The following is a 22,285-nucleotide window of genomic DNA, read 5'->3' on the forward strand; positions in this document are numbered from 1 at the left end:
GTGCAAGCAGCTGTGGCAACCCAAATGTAGGAGCCAGGCACAACCCACCAGCAGCCAGGAGAGATGTGCATGCTGCTTAAGCTATGACTTATAGTCAATAAACACTCACAGTCCCACAGCCCATGCAGCCTGTCTGCCTCCTCAGTTCCTGTTCAAGAACGCTTATTCACACATCACCTTTGCAAGAAGTGCTGCGATCCCCAGCTTGCAGCCACGGAACTGTCCTGCAGCTGTATTTTCAAAAACACCTTTCAAAGAGGCTTAAATTCTGAGTGCCTACAATGCTTTCAAAGTGAGCTCTTAATTGACTTAGATGCTTTTGAAATTATTTGCCTAAATGCAATCAAGAAATGGGTTATAATGGGTTCTAGACTGGCATTGTAACCAGCAAGCTGTCCTAGCACTGTTGCTTTGTGTGTTTCCTTCCATTTTGCTGTGGCATAATTTATCATGATCATGAACCCAATTATGCATTCTGAAGTTGGCAGACTTGCCATAAAATAACAGCACCTCAATGAAAACCATTCATGGTGGAATCTGTCTGGGCAAATGAAAGAAAAAATGCTGTTCGCCTCAGAGTCCATCTGCCCTCCGCCAGTACAGTTTGATTCTACCGTTATTTGGAACATGCAAAAATGCAGTGTTTTTGTCCATTGTAGAAGCTCAAACTTTTAAAGAGGCTGGTTTAGTGTATTTTTTCCCTCCATGTTTCCAGAGGAAGGTGCGCTGGGGTCCATCGTGTATTTGATCTTTAGGTTCTTTGCTTTGAGAAAAGGGCAGAGCCTTCGTACTGCAGCACAGGTGCCTCAGTGTGTACAAGCAGAATTCAAAAGAAACTTAAAAAGCCACCGGTAGTCTATACAGAATTGTACCTTATTATTGGGAGAACAAGTTGTCCTACAGAAGCTCGTTGGCACTATCATTATTGCACACTCCGGGATTTTCTATAAAGGCACATCCAAAACAAAAGACTGAGATAGCTCCCTTTGCTACAGCTGTCAAAGCTGACTTTAGGATTCTATACATTTCTTTTGAAGTTGATATGATCATCATTATGCAAATGCTTGGCTATTAGAAGAGAAGCACAATGCCTTAAATTCATATCGGTATTTTAAAATGTGTTCATTCATCCTTTGACTCTTCATATATATATATATATATACACACACACGTATACATACACATGAGAAAGAGAATATATTTCTGTATCTGCCTTTATACCTGAGCATTACCTACTTTAACCTTTTTGAGCAGTAATTAGAAGAAATACCATTAGTCATTCTTACACTAAAACATTTGATTTTTGATTCCCATGCACGGCACCTAAGTAGTTATTTGTATAAAACTGAATCTTAATCATCTAAGAAAACCCAATACTCTGTTTCTGATGCAAAAAGTATTTTGTTTCATGGCTACTCTGAAACATTCGTTTAAAATCTACCATTTCATTTACAAGGAAATTCGAGCAAGCACGGTAATAAAGCTGCAAAAAAGCAGAAACATGGAATATTAAGTTGATTACAGATAAATACTTCACCTGTCTGGCAGTATTTGTTTATGTTTCCTCAATAGTAACACTCTTTATAAAACATAAAATCAGAAAGGTCAGTAAAATAGCTGATTCTACCAACCATGAAGAGCTAGATTCTTTTAGACAATCCACAGTCATCACATTACATACGTAAATTTCAAGGAGCCAATATCCAATTTTCTGTGGTTTCTTTCTTCCCACACATGTCACACTTCAAATTCGTTTTGACAACTAAACAATGTTTCCCTTATTTCATTATAATTCCCTTATCTAGAGTCAAAGCTTCATGACAATTTCGTAGAAAGAAACATGAAAAGACTTTCTGGTAGATAGGTTCCTTATTTTAAAGATTTCTTACAAAGATATGTTGGTAAACAATCCAACTGCATGGGTTTTTAAAGGCAGTATCTAACTCTTGCCCTACGTCACTCACAAATTCCATTATAGATCCAATTCTCATTATTAATATTCTATCTCCATTTATATATATATATATATAAAGACATTCTTCATTACCTTGTTTCTGTTTTATTCTTCTTGAAGCTGTAGCATCTGTGTAAATATTCTACCGACACCATATATATTTTTAATTTACTAAACTCAATAAAAAAATTAGTTGTCATTTGTGTAAGATACATTCACTCGTGCTTTTTTCAGTTTATGTATAAATGTAATTGAATTCACTGTTAAAGCAGATATACTTCAGAACAGGGATGCAGGCACTGATTACTAATGCACAACAACAATGTGAATTAATTCTTAGCTGGCTTCCTATCGCCCAGTGATCACAGAAAACCAGAAAGCTCACTAGAAGAAAACTGCAAAAAGGAATCGGCAACAGCTATTGATTCTGGGACTGGTTTTCATGCTGGACTGAGACCCAGCATGGCTCAGCAGGTCTTACTGAATTGCCACGCTGTGATTCCCAGAATGGACGCCCCACCTTGCATGGGCTGGTGAAGCCCAAGAGCACTTCAGCCATTGCCCTCTGACTCCCTGCGTCCACTCCTGTGGAGGCAGACACTTTAGGAGGGCTCTAGGAGGCAACTCCACAACTGAACAGATAGAGGAATTCAGACCTACCTGCAGTGGAGGAGCTCTGGATTCTTCCTTGTCCTTCAGTGCTCTATAGAGAAGGCTAGAACTGGCCAAATATTCTGTTGGTACAGCAAAAGTGCCACGAGATAGATGGTAGGTAGACAAACAGCAAACTGCCAAGGTGGCAAGCAGTCAGACAGAAGGCGAGAGAACAGCCTTAGTGACTTTAACAATCTTAACAGGTATACCCCTGATTTTACGACACGGGTGAAAATGACATTGTTGGTGCTTCCTCGCTGCCATGCCAGCCTGTGCACCATGCACTCTGAGACAGGTGGGAAGACTGCTTAATGAATCCCAAACACGGGGCAGGAAGGAGCCTTCTAAATCAAAACTAATTGCCTGCTATCACAAGCTGCTTCATCACAGAATCCGGTTTATAAATTAATCATATTTTATCTTAGAAGAACCTTGGCATTTTTCTCCCATTGCTACTATAAAACAGCACTTCTGGCATCTCCCTCCTTCGGTCCTTAAGAGATCTTCTCATTTCCAGCCCAAATGTATGCCTATTAAGACCAGGTGATAACACAATTTGTTCTTGTGCCAATATTTTCCTTTCTCTTAAGCAGCTGTTTTGTCTGCCGTTCACTCCTTTAACACACTTGTAAAGAGCAAGCAAGCTACTTTTCTGCTTCACTTTGCTAGGCTAAACAAATGAAACTATTTCAATCTGCTCTGTGCAGAGAGGTTCATCCCATCATTAATCCTTGCAGCCTTTTCCTACACCTCTTCCTATTGGAACTGTATTACTGACACAGGGGCAAGAACAGCACGCAATAATTTAAATGACATGTAGCACTGTCATATGTGACCTTAGCAATTTGCTGTCCCTTTTGGGAATACTTCTTCAGGTGCATGTAACTATTGCTTTATTTCAACCCACGTCACAGCGGTAGCTCACCCTCATTCTGTAACGTGCAAATATTTTCAGGTTCTTCTCTTTGTAGTCATTCCCAATTGATTAGCTCAGATCTTGCAAAAGACATTCTTAGGACTAGTTTTTAAAAGAATAGCATCATCCCTTGTAGTATTAAATGCCTTCCCCCTTCAGTCACTCCTCAATCACCAAATTTCTCCTTTATGAAGCTCATTTTTTTTACAATGATTTCATAATTTGGGGCGTTGCAATAATTTAATTCTATTGTACCTGCTTTTTATTCCTATGTTATTACATAACAATGTTTCCAAAGCTGGCCTTTAAAATAACTCCAATCTACTTCCAGTCAAAATTTTCTACTTTTGGAATACATTTTTGTAGAATTCTTCAGCCACTTTACATAGTTTCCCTCTTACTTCCCTCTGCCCCCAGCCTTTATGATTTTTCGTACATTACCCATAAGAAGTGATTTACTGAGGTCAGGTTTCAACAACAAATCCTTTACATGGAGAATTTGATATATGAAAGAGAGATTTTGATATATGAAAGAGAGATGTGGCAAAATTTATCTTTGGTGTGTTATCCTATTATGCATCAATCCCCAGAGCTTTCTGTTTCCTTGTTTTTAATACTTTCTATTAACCTTTGGTTTAAAGCTCTGAGCTCTGTATACTATTAAAGCTGAAGCAACAGAAAGTTATCTAGGACCATCCTTATCACCATGCATATGCTTCCTAATTAATGCTTTTATTTACCACCATATTTACCATTTTAATGATCTATTAAAAATAAAAAGGAACTCGAGCAAACAGTGTCATGTACCAGGTGCTTGTTTTTTTTTTGGTAGGAGTTGTCCAGTTGTTTTTCTCTGCTACTTCTCCCCTACCAGGTTGAAGTATAATATGCTTATTTTTCATTTCGGCTTTACTAAGATTGTATTTTTATACTTTTCGGTCTCTTTAAGAACTGCATTACTTCACTGACACCCTCCCTCTTCATCCCCTCCAGCTGTTTTGGCCCAAACTAGATTATCCTCAGTCTAAACCTTATTTGTATTAAAGGCATGTCCCACTTTCTCTCACCAGCTTTTCTTTAAAAACATCAGTAAGGAACTATTTACCATGGGTTTACTTTCCATTTCTTTCCCATATTAAGCCATCTTGACTTCGGCACTTTTCCTAGGCAATTTTCCTACCCATGACAGATCTCGTCCTCTGTTCATCAGCTTCTTGCCTAATTTCTAGTGAGCTTTTACTCTTAATATTCTTTTAGGTGGTTAACCCAGGTTAACATAACAAAATCGGCCCTCAAACCCTTACAAGTTCATTCCCTCTTGCTCGAATGTAAATTTCAAACTTTTTTTTTTTTAAAAACCAAAAGTAGACAGCTAATCCAGAACCTGACTTCTGCAGTACAATGACTCTACTGAATAGCTCTCTACTTCGATTAATTTCTTTCAAGAATAGATTGTAATACTTCATTTTGATTTGAAATTAGTAAAAGAATCAACCAAGCCAAGGCTTTGCTCTTTGAACAGCTTTCATTATTACCTGGTGTCCAGTCCATGCCGTTTGCTGTATTGACGAGGTCCCTGGCATTCCTTAGTCCATAAACATTTTGGATGTTCCTCAAATAGTCTGCCAGTTTGCTAATCAGATAACTACTCAGCTACCTTGCTGCACACCTGACCATCGTTATCACTACCATTATGCCTTTACTGATCAATGTTTTTAACAAGGCTACGCACAGAGCTAGGGGCACTGCCAAAAGTCCTCCTTACTTTTATCCTTTAAATGGAAACTATTTTAAACTATTATCAGTAGTTCTTTATATTAACAAACTCAGGTCAACTGCCATAGTTGTCACAGAAATTTTCTTGGTATCATTTCCCTTTGCTAATAGTCATTATCACACTTGGAAAGCAAGCTGATAACGATGATGAGCTGAGATCCTGAGCACTGACAGTAACGCAGCCAGTCCCTACTGATGGCAATGGCATCAAGATTTCATTGCTGCTGGTGGTACAGTTGAGCATTAGACCTACCACAAGGTTCAGTGTTTGAGATCCAAGTATTGCTGCTTTAGCTGGTATCTGGTGGATCCCAATAACTGTGCTATTAAGTCCACCTTTGCAAATTCTCTTGGTATTTTAAGTATTGCTTAAACAGAAGTTCCTAGTAGTACCTCATAAAATTGATTTGGGAAGAAGAGATTGGACCAAAGAATGGGGTACAAACAAAACAAAACACTTTCATTATGGAACTTATTCTGATTATCGTTCCCAGTGGAGACTTGAAAAAGAGCAGAACTGATGAGCAATTTTATATCTGCTCTCCATCTGACACTAGTTTATTACTATGTGATAGAAGTATTTCGTTTTGAAGCATGGTGTTTCTTCTTGGGAAGTAAAAGCAGCATAGTTACAGCAAAGGCTAAGGGCTGGGGTTTTTGAACAAGTCTCCTTTTTCTGTGATGTTTCGTGACCCTTTTACCTTGAAGGACCCCATCAAATGACTCAAGCTGCCAAGGGTATGCTGTAAAGTTTGATTCTTACACACACACGAAAAAAAAGTAAAGAAAGGAAGTTAATTGCAGGCTGCATGTCTTTCAGGAAGATGATATATCTCTGGGTTAAAAATAAAAAGCACTACTTTTTGGAGGACGTTTTCTGGAGATGAGCAAAGGTATTAAAGGGAAGTCTCGTTAGAAAGACATAGTCCTCCCATCATTGAATGTCTCAAGCAAAATAATGTTTAAAACCATCCAGGTTTAACAGAGAAAATTCTGCAATATTTGCTGCTCTACCCTGTGACAGGTGTTCATCCTCATGCATGAAACCACACAAAAGAAAGGGACGGGAAAAGACACAGCCAGCTTCCTGCTTTGTTCTGCTCTGACATCTCTGTGTTTCTGCCTGACCCGAATTCATACGAAAAAGGCTATCTGACAAAAATTAAGGGAACATTTGAAAAGTAGTTAAATAAGAGAATTAAATTAAGAGTAATTAAAAATTCTGCAGTATTTCAAAAGTTGATTTTAAATACTAACTTCTGTTTTTATAAAGAGACTTCTGTCTCCATTGATTACTGTGTAGTCTCAAAAGCATTCAGCATACAGATATCATTTCAACCACTGCTTGTATTTACTGCAGCTTAGGAGCAGATGTGTTTTACAAACAACTCTTTGAAACTGCAGAGAGAATTAAAAATGAACGTAGGTGCCCCAAAATGAAGTAAAAGAAAAAGAACGTAGCTCTGGACTTAAAGCTCTCGTCAGTTTTAAGTCTTACTCATGAGGCAGTGCCCTGAGTATAAAATCATTCCTTTGGCACTACAGTGAAAAATATGCTCAGTCCTATCAACAGAGGCTGCCTGGTAGGTCATACAGGAACACAGTACATGTAAATGCAATTAGGGAACAGAAACCACCTGGCAAACAGGAAGAATAAATAAATAAAAAATACCAAAGGGACCAAAATGCTAGCCAAAGCCCTGGTAATAATACGTTGGTGTGATTATACATTCAAATGTGTCCCATCTGCAAGTAGTTTGGTCTTCCTACTCATTTTGCATTTCATGTCAAGTCTCATATTAACTGGATAGCACCAAGATGCCACGGAGTAAAATTGCCACTGAAAGTGTGTTGCAAATAAGGAAGAAACCAGGTGGCTGCCTCCCCAGAATATCCTCAGCTAAAAAAGCTTTGCTACCACCCCTTCCCAGGCAACATAAGGGATTATTTTTCCATCAGGTAGTCATGTTCTGTAATGCATTCCTCAAATTGATTGTATTGCACCAGAAGATTGCTTACACCACCACACTTAGCCCTTAATACTATTGCTAGTAGTATTGTATCTCAGAAAAGTTTTGCTTTAGTCTGATTGCCAGTGATTACCATTGGCATTTTCAGGCTACTGACTGGTTTTCTGACCATGTTATTCCACAGATGCTGCATCCAACTGCAAAATGTCTTGCTTATCGGTCACAGATGTAAAGGAATCGGGTGTTTCAGTCTTTCTGTATGAGTCCCCTTTGAGAATCCCAAACCTCTGAGAACAAACTGCATCCCAGAGAAATGATATCACATTTGTCTCTTTTTTAAATGATTTAAAACCCTTTTACTTCAGCATATATACTTTTTCACCCCTCAACAAAATAGCTACGAAGTGTTGAGAAAACATAGTGTATGTATAAAATATACAAAAAAGCTACTGCTTAAAGCTTTTTCAAATTATATAAATCCAGAAACATTAATTTATTTATTTCAACTATAATGGGCCTCCTCTCTAATAACCATATCTGCAAACATAAAAACTGAGCACAAAGAAACCCAAACAGACTGAGGACAGTCAACTTTTTTACTGCTCATCCACTGGTGCTGGCTTATTTTGTATTATTTTTCATCTGAGAATTGTTTGAAAATGAGAGAAGCTTGACTCTCTTAGAGTCACTGAAATTTATACAAGGATGATATTGGCACTGTTTTTAGTAACAAATGTTAAGGAAGGACAAATAAATTCATATTTGTCTGTTGACACTCATTTTCCTAAAGCTAACATCTTGTCAGAATGAAAGAGAAGCACCGAGGAGAGGAGAAGGGTCTTGCAACAACCTGCACTTGGACTTTTCACTGAGAAAATCCATGTCCTGTGCAAACAAACCCAACAGAAACAACCTGAAACTGAGGGCAAAGAAAAAAGGAAGTTTTCTTTGAAACACGCCTGGAAGCTCCCAGTGTGTTCTCCAAAGGAAATACTGCTTTACCTGCACAATATGATATCATGCGTCATTAGTTACGCTACTTCCCACAAATAACCAAAATATAGAGGAATTTGAGATGAATATCTAAATCCTGATCACGTTGCAGACTGAAGTAGTCACATATTCATACAATCCAGAGTAGTACTGCCATCCACTTGCATTTGACCAAATCTTTAGATGAGATGAAATAAGTATTTAACCAAAAGAATTGCACATAGCTCATGTGATTTTAGCTGCTTGCTCTGGAAGTACAGTTTTGTTCCTAATGTTACCCTGAAAAAACATGAAAGGAAATAATGCCAAAATGTCTTTGCTCTAGATTTTGCAACGGTAAGTGAACCTCCTGAGTTTTTCTTGTTCAGACCATGCAGGGGTCAAAAACTTCCTTTCACATACAAAGAGGCAATGCCAGCCTCTGTGTCCCCGGTCAAATGCAGTTATACATGCACCGCAAACAAAAACACTAATCAGCAAGTTGCCTTAGTGCTGCTGCAGCAAGTTGTTGAAACATGACATAAACTAGACCAAAGTTTCTTTTATATGGTGTTTTTCATACCCAGAGTGTTACAAAGCCATTAAATACTTGCAATAGCAGGAGTACCCACATGGATGATAGCTCACACGCAGCTTAGGCAATTAGAAGCTGTTTTATTTGGAAAGAATACGTTAATATTGGCCAGGACAGCATAAGGATAAGACATCTTGTTACTTGGTGTGAGACTGACCCTGATAAGGAGATTATATGAGCTTGGCAATATGATAAGCCTCTGTGTACTGAATAATTTCAGGAGCTTGGGAAGACTGAAAGCGTTTCTACTGTACTGAGCAGCAAAGAACGCAAAGATCCCCGAGCCAGGGCTGGATATGCTACCTGCAGATCTAGGAGCAGAATAATCACATCAGTGCAATGCTGTACCACGGTTAATTACCCTTTTTGAAATTCACTGTAATCATTCAGAAGAAGGAAAAACAACAAAATACAATCAATAAGCAATAGAAGATAAATGTAAACAAACAAACAAACAAACACAACCATGAACCAAATGTACTGACAAAAAGCAGAACACCCACCCTGATCATTCAGCAATAATTTATCTGAAAATTCATCCTGCACACTTGTAACTTTACTTGTTTTATTCAATTTTGTGAGCAGAATAAAGGACCAGTAAGGCAGACACATCAGGATATTATTTTAGAAAGCCATGTACAAATGGCAGAATCAGCATCAGTGATTTGTGACTACTATTGAAGAAATTAGAAATAATTGCAACCTTTCATTACAAAACCTGTCATTTGGTATCTGCAAGCAATTTGGTGTAAAACTAATCTTGACGACTGAGTCATTGCCAAACCTAATAATTTGCTGCATAAACTTTAAACCATATAATTGCTCAAGGTGAACGCAAGAATCTCTAACATTAACTGTTACTATATCAAGCCCCAATCATACAGTTCTTGATTCAAAGAAATCGAGACTATAGGATCAGGCCCTTCATTAGTTTTTCTCTTTGAACATGATGTGGGTTAATATAAACTTAAATTTCATGAAAAAAAAATCATCAGTGAACGAGACAATAGCACTGCCATTCAGCGGGAATATTTTGGATAACTCACGTGAACCACTGAATTCACAAAAATTCACTGAATTGTGAAAACATAAACTGCATTCACTAAAACAATGAGGAAAAAAAAAACAAAACACACAACTGCACAAAGTAAAAAATCCATTACTGTTTATCACTGATCAAATTAAAAGCAAGAGGTTTTTTTGTTTGTTTTTTGTTTTGTTTTTTTGTTTTTTGGTATACAGAAGGTGTACTGGAAACCTGATGTAAAACTAGCATTTGCTGGTACTGTCACTGAAATGATTTCAGAAGGCTCCATTTGCAGCCTGTTTTATTTTGCTGCCTACCGTTGTTATAAAACAATTACCACGTGCATGTATTTGTATCACACCCACATGTAGGAACACTTTTTTCTTTAACTTCGATTCAAGGATTTGGAGAGCAGGATCGACTGGCAAGGAATGTAAGGTGTTCCCACAACATGTGAAAATAAAGTTCAAATCACAGCACAGTGCAAAGCATTATTGGAAGAGAAAAAGAAAGAATTCTGCCCTACAATGTGTTGAAAGCTTCCCAAATGGTGAGAGGTATTTCAGAACATTTATTTTAGGTAAAAGAAAGCTTTTCAAGAACATGCTAACATAGGGATATACATTACAAAAGTTGCTTTCCAAAGCAAAGTGGAATTATTTTCCTGCTACTCATCTTTTCAATGTATGCTGCTTCTCCAGGAAAAAGCTACCAGGGCATGTCACCTAATGGACAGCACATACATATGCATGTATGTCAATTTGATTTTCTAGGAAAAGGCAAAGTTAGAAATATGTTCCTTAAAAATATAGAATCACTAAGTGAAATTAAAAAAGACTAAAACCCCTCTCCTTAATGTTAAGTACTGAGTAAAAATACAGTAAGTTTGCATACAAGAAGTATAAAGATTCCTTACAAGCCTTTTTTTCTCCACATTTCAAGAAGCCTTAAAAGATGAAATATTAAAATTCACTCCATCAGTTCTACCCTACATTAAGTAGCTGTACCCTGAGGACTAAATGTGTCCTGTGAACTTAAGCTTTAGGATCTCAGAGGCTAACCAGAGCTGTTCCTCTCCTCCTTTCCTCCAGCCCAGCTTGAGCACAGCTCCCCAGAGGCATGGCTGAAGCCTGTGGTGGGAGGAGAAGTTTCAGGTGGAGCCCTCCCTTTGCTGCTTCCCAGCACACTCCTCTTTAGCATCCCAGAGCTCTGTACGGTGTCTGCTTTCAGTCCCAAATGAGACAGTGAGCTCTTCACCACGAGTTCAGTAACAGACCCGAGATCTGCAGGCCATACTGCACCCTCCTCATGGCTGTTTGCATCGTTCACTGGAGATGGGGAGAACCAGGAAAGAGAAGAGAGAGGAGACTGCAAGAACCCTCTCTTTAGCTGATGCCGTTACAACTTGGAAGCTCACCAGCAGGTGAAGTCAGCTAACAAGGACACGAGATCTTTCACAATGAGCCTGCATCATGTTATCGGAGAAAACGTGTGCCTGCGTGGCAATGAAGCCACCTGTTAGGCCAAGGGATGGACTTCACAAAGCGTTTCTGAATCAGTAACTGGAAAATTAATTTGACTGTGATGCTGCGAAGCAAAACTTACAATACAAATAGAAGGTTTGATTTTTTTTGCAGTGAGCTGAAAAATAAAATTAAATCTAGGATTTTCTTTTTTATTACTTTTATGAGCCTTACAGAGACTATAAATAACAGAGCTATAGTAGCTACAATTAAGTCCTAAGGCCCTGGAGGAAAAAGGAGCAATTTTTTGTGTACTGAAGCAGCCCCAAGATTCAACCAAACGGGTAAAAGATTGGATTTCTCTCAAGCTTTTTCAGAGCAAGTGACCTCTGTATGCAGCCAAGCACCAACCATAAGCTAGCCCTCCTAATGCAAACAAGTTGTTTATTTATCTACTCTACTGAATACTTGAGCTTGCACAGTAAAATAACAAGGGGGAAAAAATGTCAAGTATGATTAAAAAGAAAAGATTTTTCATTTATTTTAGTGTTTGTTAGAGCTCATCAAAAGCAACTTCAATAAATTTCACATTAAAGTGAAAGACAATTTTTCCCTTTATCATGATGGCTTAAGTATTCCAATACGACGTTTTGGAACAACACAAATACCGGTATGGAACTCGGCTTTTATCTGATTAAAGCTATTCATAGAAATTATTTTACCCACTAAACACAGTGGTGTGAATGTAACAGGCTCAATGTGGAAGGTCTGCATCATGTGAGTAGCAATCAATAATTGCTTCTTTATAAGGCAGGAAAATATATAACAGTAAAACTACTCCACTAATTCATTTCATTGTATACGGCACAAAAACCTGAGATACCACAACAAATGTGTCTTCACTGTTACGAAGTAAGGAGGACACAAAACTTGGGAAGCATTCTGCATACGTATGAAGAAAGAGAAAGACTTGCCAAGAGGAAGGTGGTCTTCTGTACTCAAAACTGCTGCGGTTCCTTCTGCGAAGGAAGGAACATTGCTGATGGACATGGCACTTCAGCTGCCAATGCCAGGATACACAGAAACGGGCTTCAAAGTTTTTATGGAACTTCAGAACCTCCAGAAAAAGAGGAAAAAAGGAAACAACACACATTTCTTGCATCTGGGCAAGATTATATTTGTGTAACTTCAGATTCTGTTGAAATATTATACAGAAAGCAAAAGTCCAAATTAGTAAAAGGAGCCTCAAAATATCTATTATACAAATATTAAAGTTATTCAACCTAAACTCCTGGAAGTCCACTATAATTGCTTCTTTTATATCTGGCATTGCACTTCAACTGCTGAATTCCTTAGCCTCCGAGAGCAGACTTATAGAGATGCTGTACTGTTTGATTTGGCACTATTCACGAGCCTTGGCAGATGATCAAATAGAGGGCACAGAAGAGCAGGAAAAGCCTTAAGAAACTGTCTGGGCTGCTGCCGTTACTGCCTCCATGGAGAGCAAAGTTACTGGTAAGCACAAAGCAGCTGTATCTATTACTTGTTTAATTTTATACTGTTTTATTATGTATCTTGACAAAATAAGCATCAGCATTTCTTCAACAGGGACTAATTTGTGTCAGGCTTGAATTACAACTCTTAACTCCCCAACAGGTAGACAAATTATTTTTTCCTTTTTGCAATATTCTGGAATAAATGAGTCACTAATGTTGCATAGTAACTGAAATCTCAAGACAAAACTGTTACAAAAGGCAACAGGAAGGAAACAGGACAATTTAAAAGATACTTGAAAAAAGCCACAGAAATTATAAGATTAAAACTAGAAAATGTCAAACATTGCATCTATAAAGATCCAAGAGGCATAAAACTGCGTTTTTGCAGCAGGGTTTAGATGCAGAGCAGCATTTTGAAGTTCAAGAGGACCCAGTAACAACTTGGAGAGTCCTGAAAAGCTGCCAAGAAAATTCTGCTCATGTCGAGTACCTGGGGGACTGGGGGAGGATGTCCAAGTAACCCAGAGGCGGCAGAAAATAATCCTGAAATCTACCACATGACTGGAAATTCACGGAAAAGCATCACCCGTAAACAGGAATCCCCCAATACTGACAGCCTTACAAAGGCGTTTACATGCAGCTTTTAACTCCTGCTAAGCTCAGGTGGCAGGGCTGAGGGCAGGCAGCAGAGCCCCTTGCCAGCAGCCTGCTCCTCCTCTGCCTTCCAGCAGGCACTCCAGACAAGGGAGACAACCCGAAGCTGCATCTTCCCCCCCCTGCTGCCCCCAGGAAGCCCTGAAAACCTGCATGGCCCTAAGACGCCTGCGCTTCTGCTGAGCATTGCTCCAGCAGGAGCTGGGAGGAGAAAGAGAAGGCTGCAGATTGCAAGGGGAGTTAATGCTTCAAGCACTTTAACTCCTCTACTCCTATTCAGCTTTCTGCTTGGAGAGCTGCCAGGTTACCAGGGAAGCAAGTCATACAGAGCAGCTGTTGCCCAGTTATGATCTTCTCTCTCCCCAGGCTTCCTCCACGTACATGCTGCAGATCCTTGTCCATAAACCGGGACTCCTTAGGAACCCCACAGCAGAAAGACAGAGAGTCGGAGCTCTTTGCTTGCCTACGGCTTTGGCTGTGTTTCCTCTCCCCTCTGCACTGCAAGTGGAAAAAAACGTGATGCTCTGGACTGTTTGGCAATGTTGGGTAGTGCCCCCAGGGGAACGGGCACTGGGGATGAAAATAAGCTTTGGAAAATATCAAAATAAGCTTTTCTAGTTTGTGCAAAATACGCACAGCTTCATCGAGCTTACCGGCTATATGTCAGATGATTCTCAGCCTATGGTTCAGCCTTCAGACACAGAGCCAGATATAGAGCTCTGTAAAGCCAGCATCACGCCCTGTCACAGGGCTCAACATGAGCCTTATACACGTGGAAGTGTACTTCTCACCAAGGATTACTTAAAAGCCATCCCACTGCCTTCCTCATTTTCCAAGATTTGGAGACTACTTGCCAGTTCTCCCCCACCTGACAACCTTCAGGTGCCTGCACGCCGACCTTCTACCTCAGCCAGCATGAACGCACAAAAGAACATTTCAGTATCTTTATGCCATGCCTTTACCAGCATTTCTGGTTAACTATGAATGGATTTGACACATTACAGAACCTGAAGTGAAGCTTCCTCAGCTTACATGTTTTGTCTCATGTCCCATATAAATTAGGAAAGCAAGCCTGAAGGCACTACTGCTAAATGCTCTACTTGTGTATGTACTTGTTTAATACAGGTGTACTGAACTGACGATCTCTTTCTATCAAGTATGCATTTTATATACTTTTTTTAAACGCACGAATGCTTTACTATATTGCTTTAACAAGAATTCTTGTGACAGTTCAAAAAAAAAAACCATATTCACTAGAGACAAATATTTTCTATATTTTTCACTTATTTCCTTCAAACTTCCTTTCAGAGCGCACTTTATGATTGCTGGTTTACTGGTCTAAAGTAGAACTATCCAAGTGAGCAGCATCCAAGAGTGATGCATGTCTGTACACTTGCTGTAGACAAAAAAAAATAATAAAAAAATTAAATCACTTAGTGGCCAAATTCCAGTTACAGTTACAGTCCCTTAATAAAATTACATCTTAATGAAATTGACCTACTTATACATTAATACTACTGTACCTAAAATATAACATAGATGGAAACATATTCTTTGTCATTTTATCTGCAATTTGCAATATTGATTTTAACCCCGGATCAGACCTCGATCTAACTAAGTGCACTGTGAATCCAAAAATGTTGACCTCCAGACCAAATGTGTTCTTTATTGCAGGCGCAAGCAGACCGCCTCGCATTTGGGTGACGGATGTGAGCCCAGTCTCAGTTCGCACTGGGTCAAGGAGCAATTCTGCCACACGCAACTTTATTGCCCTGAAAGCTATAGCAGAGTGCTCACCGAGAAAAAGTGATGCCTCCTCATTCTCAGTGGTGCCAAGAACCACCGGGGTATTGGCCCTGCGGAGTAAGAATGAAAAAACAAAACCAACCAACCAAACCCTACCACAGAAGTCAGGGTGCTAGTTTACAAACAAACAAACAAACACAAAAGTATTCTTCATACCAGTGAAAGTTGGGGGGCAAGAGAGTCTTAATGCTCTTTTAAAACACGCTGAAGCACTCCACCTCCCATCACAATATTCTCTTACCCTGATTTAGACATTCTTGAAAGGTTCATTCATTGCAAGCAGAAGCATAAGGTAATTCTACAGATTTAAAATGCTGGTCTTCCCTATAGTGAATGAAACCTGCATCTCCAACAGCTGCTTAGATGCCCGTTTCCCTCTGGTTTTACTGGGCACATAAATGCCTTTGAACCAATTCAATGCTTCACCACCCCTCTTCCTCCCAGTAACTGGAAGTAGCCAAAGGTAATGCTGTCTCCCAGTTTCAAAGAAGGAAGCACTCAAAAACACAGAATCATTTCAAATTGCACGCAGCTACCTAAATAATTCTGAGGTCTTGGGCTTCAGGGACAATCTTAGGAACATGGATGTGGGTAAGCCCCATACAGCATTATAGGCTTGCTACCTGTAGCAAAAGAGATTTAAAAAAAACTTCATCACAAAACCAGGAATTTATTAAAAGGAAACCGTGGTTCCAATTCTCCTACGAGGAGAGGAGACGGGTTCACTAATTCTCCTTTACATCTTTCAAAAAAATCTCTCTTAGGAATGACCAGAGTTTTTATGACTGAATTACTCCGTCCTTAAGGAGAGGAGTCCACATCTAAACCTTGGAGCAAATCAGATCTAGCGGACCTTTTTAATCCAAGATAGTCTCTACATGACTGGAAAGACAGACTCTATTTAGGCTGATCTTCTACTTACTCTCACAAGCACTTCTGAATGCTCATCCGTCTTCCTTCTTGAAGAAAGGAGCAGTACTGTCTCAGTACTCTCAGTGTAGTCTCACGCACTGTATGTTATTTTACGTGAAATGGTTAAAATGAAATAGCAGATAGAAAAGAAAATAGGAAGCAGAGTCAGGTGTTCTGTGGTTCTATTATCTCCATCCTTAAAAAAGGAAATTCATAGGAAAAGTCTAAAATGTAGTCAAATTCACACTTACTAGTGGCTCAACTGATTTACTGGAAAGGAAACAGCATGGCATATGAGGAACCAGGTTAAGGCTGTTTGCTGAACTGCCCACAATTCCAAATTGTAAAGAAAAATACAAAACATTATGACTGCAGCAAACTTCAGAGCATTACCCAGCTCATTGACAACTGCAGAGGGTGCATTTACGCAGAAGACATGAAATTAATTCACTGGATGTCCCTAGACTCTACTGCATGGCAGAACACTTTGCAGAAACTTCCCAAATGCCAGACGTGAAAGAGCACAATCATTTTTGACTTAGCATATGACCTTTGATCATTTTCCCCTTGGCCCATTATTTCTGCGTTCTGTTTACCTGCACATTACAGCCTTGCATAGAACTACCATGGGTTAAGTGAGTTCAGGTGCTGGAAGTAGCTCAGTGCTCATTATGGATGTGAGGGCTTTGCTTTGGGTGTCTGATCTCAGGAGATGGTGCTAGAAAAGGAAACCGCTTTATATTTCCCCCTACAAAAGACAGTGAGAATACAGAATCCTAAACACTTCAGCTATCCTTGTATGCCCCAGTAAGTCTTCCGGATAAGATTCTGGAATAAAGACTTCAAGTTTCCATTCAGGAAATGATTTTAAAACATTGAAGAAAGATGGAGAATACTACATAAGAATAAAAAGGTAAAAAAGGAAAAGATGAAAATACCATAGCAAAAAGTTACGACCATCACAGCAATTTCCCCTGTTTGGTAATTGTTCATTTCGTGCCAAAGTATTGCCTTTGTTTTTAAACAGTATGACACAGTGGTTCTTGGGAATGTACCCTTCAAGACTATGATACAAATTTTTAATTATTTTAAAATATTAGTGAATTCTTATCTGTAATCACAAAATAGACTCATCCCCGAAATAAGCGAAAAAATGCCACAGAAGGCCAAAGGAGATGGTCTAACTAGCAAAACACAACATTCTGACGAGGTGACAATCAAGAGCATTTGAGGAGATCTGCACCAACTATATGAGCAGTCCTAAACAACCCACCGCATATTTTTTCCAAAAAGCAGCCAATAAAAGAAAAATTACATTCCTACCAGTGCACAGAAGCAAGAAAGCCTTCTCTCCTGTTTTAATAGAAGTATTTACAGATGAGAAAGCTCCAACCAGAAAGGCTACATTTTGATAGAAACCAAGGAAATGTCTCCTGTAAATAGCTCCAAAACACATGTGCTTTATCACCTTGCCCCAGCAGCTTCTCTGAAAAACGCCAGATCTACAGGGAAAGATCCTTAAAATATTAAACACAGTCTGTGAGAGAAGGCAGCAAAAAAATACACTGCAGTGTACTTCAGCTATTTCAGGAACGTATATTGTACGTGCCTTTCAGATCAGCATAATGGTAGCCTTACATACAACACGCCAGTCTTGCGTGAGATATTGAAGTCCTCCTTTTCCTCAACACCATACAGAAGAAAAGAGTTGTTGCACGCAGTAAAGTAGAAGTATGTGTACCTCAATATCATTTTGTATTCACAGCAAGTATCGCTTTAAATTATTTTTCTAACATGATAGATCGTTTCTTTTTACATCTGTTTATCTGTCCTTAGCCTGAGAGTCTTGTAAGGCACAGACAGGAGCTTTTTGGAAAGCGTCCAACCGTCCCCATTGAAATAATGACTTTTGCTTAATGAGAATTAATTCAATTACAACAAAGCACAGCAAACAACAGAGATGCTCTGGCTTGATTTTACAGAGATGAGTTGTAGCGAAACTCCGAAGTAAATGATAACGCCAAAGGAAAAATTCTTCACTGTTGTCAAACTGTTCGGAAAGCGTTAACATGGTTCATTCATTTTCAGCTGCAATACCATGTTGAAAACATAGTTTTGCTGGTCTGCAGTTGATTGATGTACATTACTCATATCAAGCTAATGGCACTTTATTTTCCAACAGTAGCAGGTAATGAGTGACCTTGAGTGCATATTGTTTTGCTGAAAGGTTTTGTTGCTCCGTGTACTCTATGAGCACCCCCAAGGAAATGAGGGCCCTGTATTGGTGTTTTTCAGCAAACCTCATTTCTTTCATGGCTTTCTGTAAAAGAATTTGATACAGGGATAGAAGCTAACCTCAGTGAGTAAATGAAATATTGATCCACGCTACTCTGGCCTTGCCTTCACCTTGTCCCAGGGCTGTGAGTTACTGACTTTTCCGTTTTGGCTGTAATAGGAATTATTACAACAGGCCTGTGCGAGTAATTACTTGGCATGGCAAAAAGGAGGGTCCATCATATATTTCTGTAGAGACGTTAGTTTCCATCAGCCCAGCAGTCTGCTTTTTTGGCCCTGTCTTTCCTACTCTTGATTCAATTCTTTTAACCATCATTAATCAAGTTCCTTGTCAGTAGAAGTTTATCAAAAGTATTAAGTGAGCAAGGTTGCATGGCCTCCTAAAAAAAAAAAAAAAGCAAAGAAAAAAAAAAAAAGCTAAGAAAAAGAAGCACCAATGCAGGGCAGTAAATTTCAAAATATGGAAGGCTGGCTCCGTGATATATACGAGTGTCTCTTCAGCTGGAATGAGCAGTTTGTTTTTGTGATAGATATTGTAGTTTGAGCCGTGATAGAATCCTTCTCAAGTTTATATGTCATAGACTATCGTTTATGAGAGACCATGTGTTTCTAAATGGTGAAGGTCATGGCTGATGGCAAAAGTAAAAGCAGTGGTGATTCATTAAAAATAGTTAATAGGGCCTGCTGTTGACAGGGATAAATAGCAACACGCTGATTTTTCAACCCGCAAGCAACTAGTTCAGGCAATGTTTCTTCTGTGTTTTCCACCACTCCTGATTGCCAGACAGCTGTGAACATACATAGAGACATAAGCAAGATTGCTTCCCCTCTGTTAATAATAGATGCAGGATGGGTTTCCAGTGTGAATGACATTCCTAGATACAGATTTTCCAATCGGCAGCTTGGGCAGACTGACTAAACATTCACTTCACAGTGATTTGTTAGCTAATAATCAAGTTCAGGCTGTACGGTGAGCTCTTAGGGACGAAACACATTAGCTAACTGTACTGCTGGGATCCCAGCCTCCGGTTTCAACAGCAACCAAAGCCCTGGTAGAGCCTAACATCCTTGGAAGCATTGGAGGCATAAAGGATGCTGAAATGGGACCTCACAGCACTGGCACGGCTCAAATATTAATCATCTTTATTGTATGCTTGATCAGAAAACTCTAGCTTCCTTAAACTATTTTTGTTTTCTTTAGAAAAGGTCTGAAAACGCAGTTATAAATAAAAGAGGGGTTGTGGTGGTGCTGTTCTTTTTTTTAAAAAGAAATAAATCATTTTTTAAAACAGAGACATCATTAAAATGAAGTTTTAGTCCACTTATCAAAATTTACAAATATAGTTTGCCAAACTGATTTGGGACTGCGTTTGAAAAAAGTTTGGTAAATGTTCACATATGGGTGGTTTTATTTTTGTTTGATTTTTAATGCAGAAGGCTTTACTACTACTATATAGTCATTATTAATATTGGGGGGAAACCAAAACCAAAACCAAAAAAAGGCAGAGCAATGCTTCATAGCTTCCAAAGAAAACACCAACACCTTGAGTCTTCTGGGATTCTTTCTTGAGTCTTTCTGGTGGAGAAACCTGACAAAACTCCACCTTTCGCTTTACCAGATATAGGATCAGATTATCGTTAGTCTAAACTGGTGCAATCACCCTGAGGCCAATGAACTGGTTGCTAAAATGAAATGACAGTTTCCTGGCCCTTTAGCTTCTGTCAAACACACAAGCTTCAGCCCTGATATATTCTCAGCCTGAACAGTGCAGAGGCAGACCCCATCTCTCTCATCAGCTCCACTGCAGCAATTTTATACTGCACTAAGGTTTGGTGTATTCATTTTCAGTGACTGATCAGACAGAATGGAAAGCTGGAGAAAGAGATCATTTTATTTCTGATTCTTTTGTTAACTGAATGTTTTGCTCTGTGTCTCGTGACATTGCTCTTGCTCTACCCTTTCTACCTAGCTGACGTCCCAGCTAACGTGAGCACAGATGCTAGGGAGGTTGGGGTGTGTGTGTCTCCTTCATTTTAAGAAAAAAAAAAAAAACAAACACATTTATCATTCAGCTCAAGTAGTTTCCTCCATGATCTCTGTCTCAACTATTTAGAGAGATCCAATCCTTATTTGATTTTGAAGCACTATCAAAATGAGTATGATTAACGACTTCCCTAGGAGTTGATCGTGCTCTGCTTGACTGGTTGAATACTGGAACACTAACAGAAAGAAGAAAAAAAAGGAAAAAATTTACTGGATAATTAAAAATAGTAACAAAGAGAGCAAGAGAAAGAGTGAATCCATTAAGGCTTGGTTAATTCTGCCATCTCCAGTCCTTTGTTCTTCCTATGATACATATGCTTTGCAGCTGCCCAGATCAGAACTGAAATCCCATAATTACTGACACTCCCTCACTTTTTTCCCCTCGTTTTATTGTAGGGAAGAAAAAAAAATTTGATTTTCCCCTACTTGCTAGCTTAAGAGAAATGCTTTTTTTAGGCACATTGGGAGAGAGGTTATCATCTTGACAGAACAGACCTTTCTTAAATGTAGTTTCATCTCAAATGATTTTACTTTTTTAGGCATTGATCAAATGCTGCTTCCCTTGGGCCTATCACCTCTGGAAACAACACCAGCCTCTAAGTGAAATAGGCAGACAGTGAAAAATATTTAATTACTAAGCAGAAAGGTAAATGAGATAGCCGTGGTGATGATTTTAATGCTTATATTTTGATACTTCTATAAAAGGATCAGTTACCCTAATATAGCCATCTTGAGAAAGACAGGCTGCAGTGGTTACAAATTGACTTTTTATGGAGAAAATAAGACTGTTCCTAACCTATTGCACCGATATTATATTTTGTTAATATTTTATGAAATAAAAGTCCTCCCATTAAGAGTGGCAAATTGCTTTATAATTATAGCACTTCGCACACTAGAATGACTACTTCGTTTTATGGAAAAAAGCTCAAAATACAATTTCATTATCATCCAGTGTCTTTCATCCTCCTAAAGGTTTCAGCAGAAAGCTGTTACATGCGCCTCAGATCTCTCCTTCTCCAAATATTAGCTCATTTAAAAAGAAAAAAGAAAATTGTGGCTTCCACTCCACGCTGCTCCATGCTAATGAACGAGTTGTGTACAGCGCACATAGATCGAGATGAATCAAGCAAGCAACCATAAAATATGGACCCTGTAACTTCTGCATCTACTGGCTGATTTATACAGAGGATGAGCACTGAGTTAACTCAGGTGGTTTAGAAACAGATTTAGTTAAACCTGTGCAACTTCCTGGTGCAGACCCTTTTAAATCAGGTTAAGAGAACCTTAAATTGATTTAGTTTGATGTGGTTTATAGACCTGAATTGGTTTCTAAACCAATTTAGTTAAAATTGTTATTCAAGTTGTGTTCAGACTGCCTCCAAGCTGACCACACCGATCCAAGTCTGAATCTGTCCACTTCTGCAGTTTCCAGATGAGACCCAAGTTGCAGCCCTGAAGATTTTTCATCTTTCTTCTTTGAACGTTTTGGTACAGCCATGAAATTTTTCTCCTGGAAATCATCAGTAGTCTGGCTCATGTATCGACGTCTTCTCTTCTACCTGCACACAGCAGTGACAGTTTTGGTGCTTAGGATTGCAAGCTCAAAGGTTATTTGATTTCCAGTGAAAGGCTTTGTCTGTCTGCCAGCAGATCATCACTGCAACACTATCAATAGTGCACTACCCACGTTACAAATGAGATCTTAGCTGACTCTTGTTACTGAAAATGTTGTCGCTAAAATATTCCAATTT

This window comes from Aythya fuligula, chromosome 5, assembly GCF_009819795.1.
Source record: "Aythya fuligula isolate bAytFul2 chromosome 5, bAytFul2.pri, whole genome shotgun sequence".
Classification (NCBI taxonomy): Eukaryota; Metazoa; Chordata; class Aves; order Anseriformes; family Anatidae; genus Aythya; species Aythya fuligula.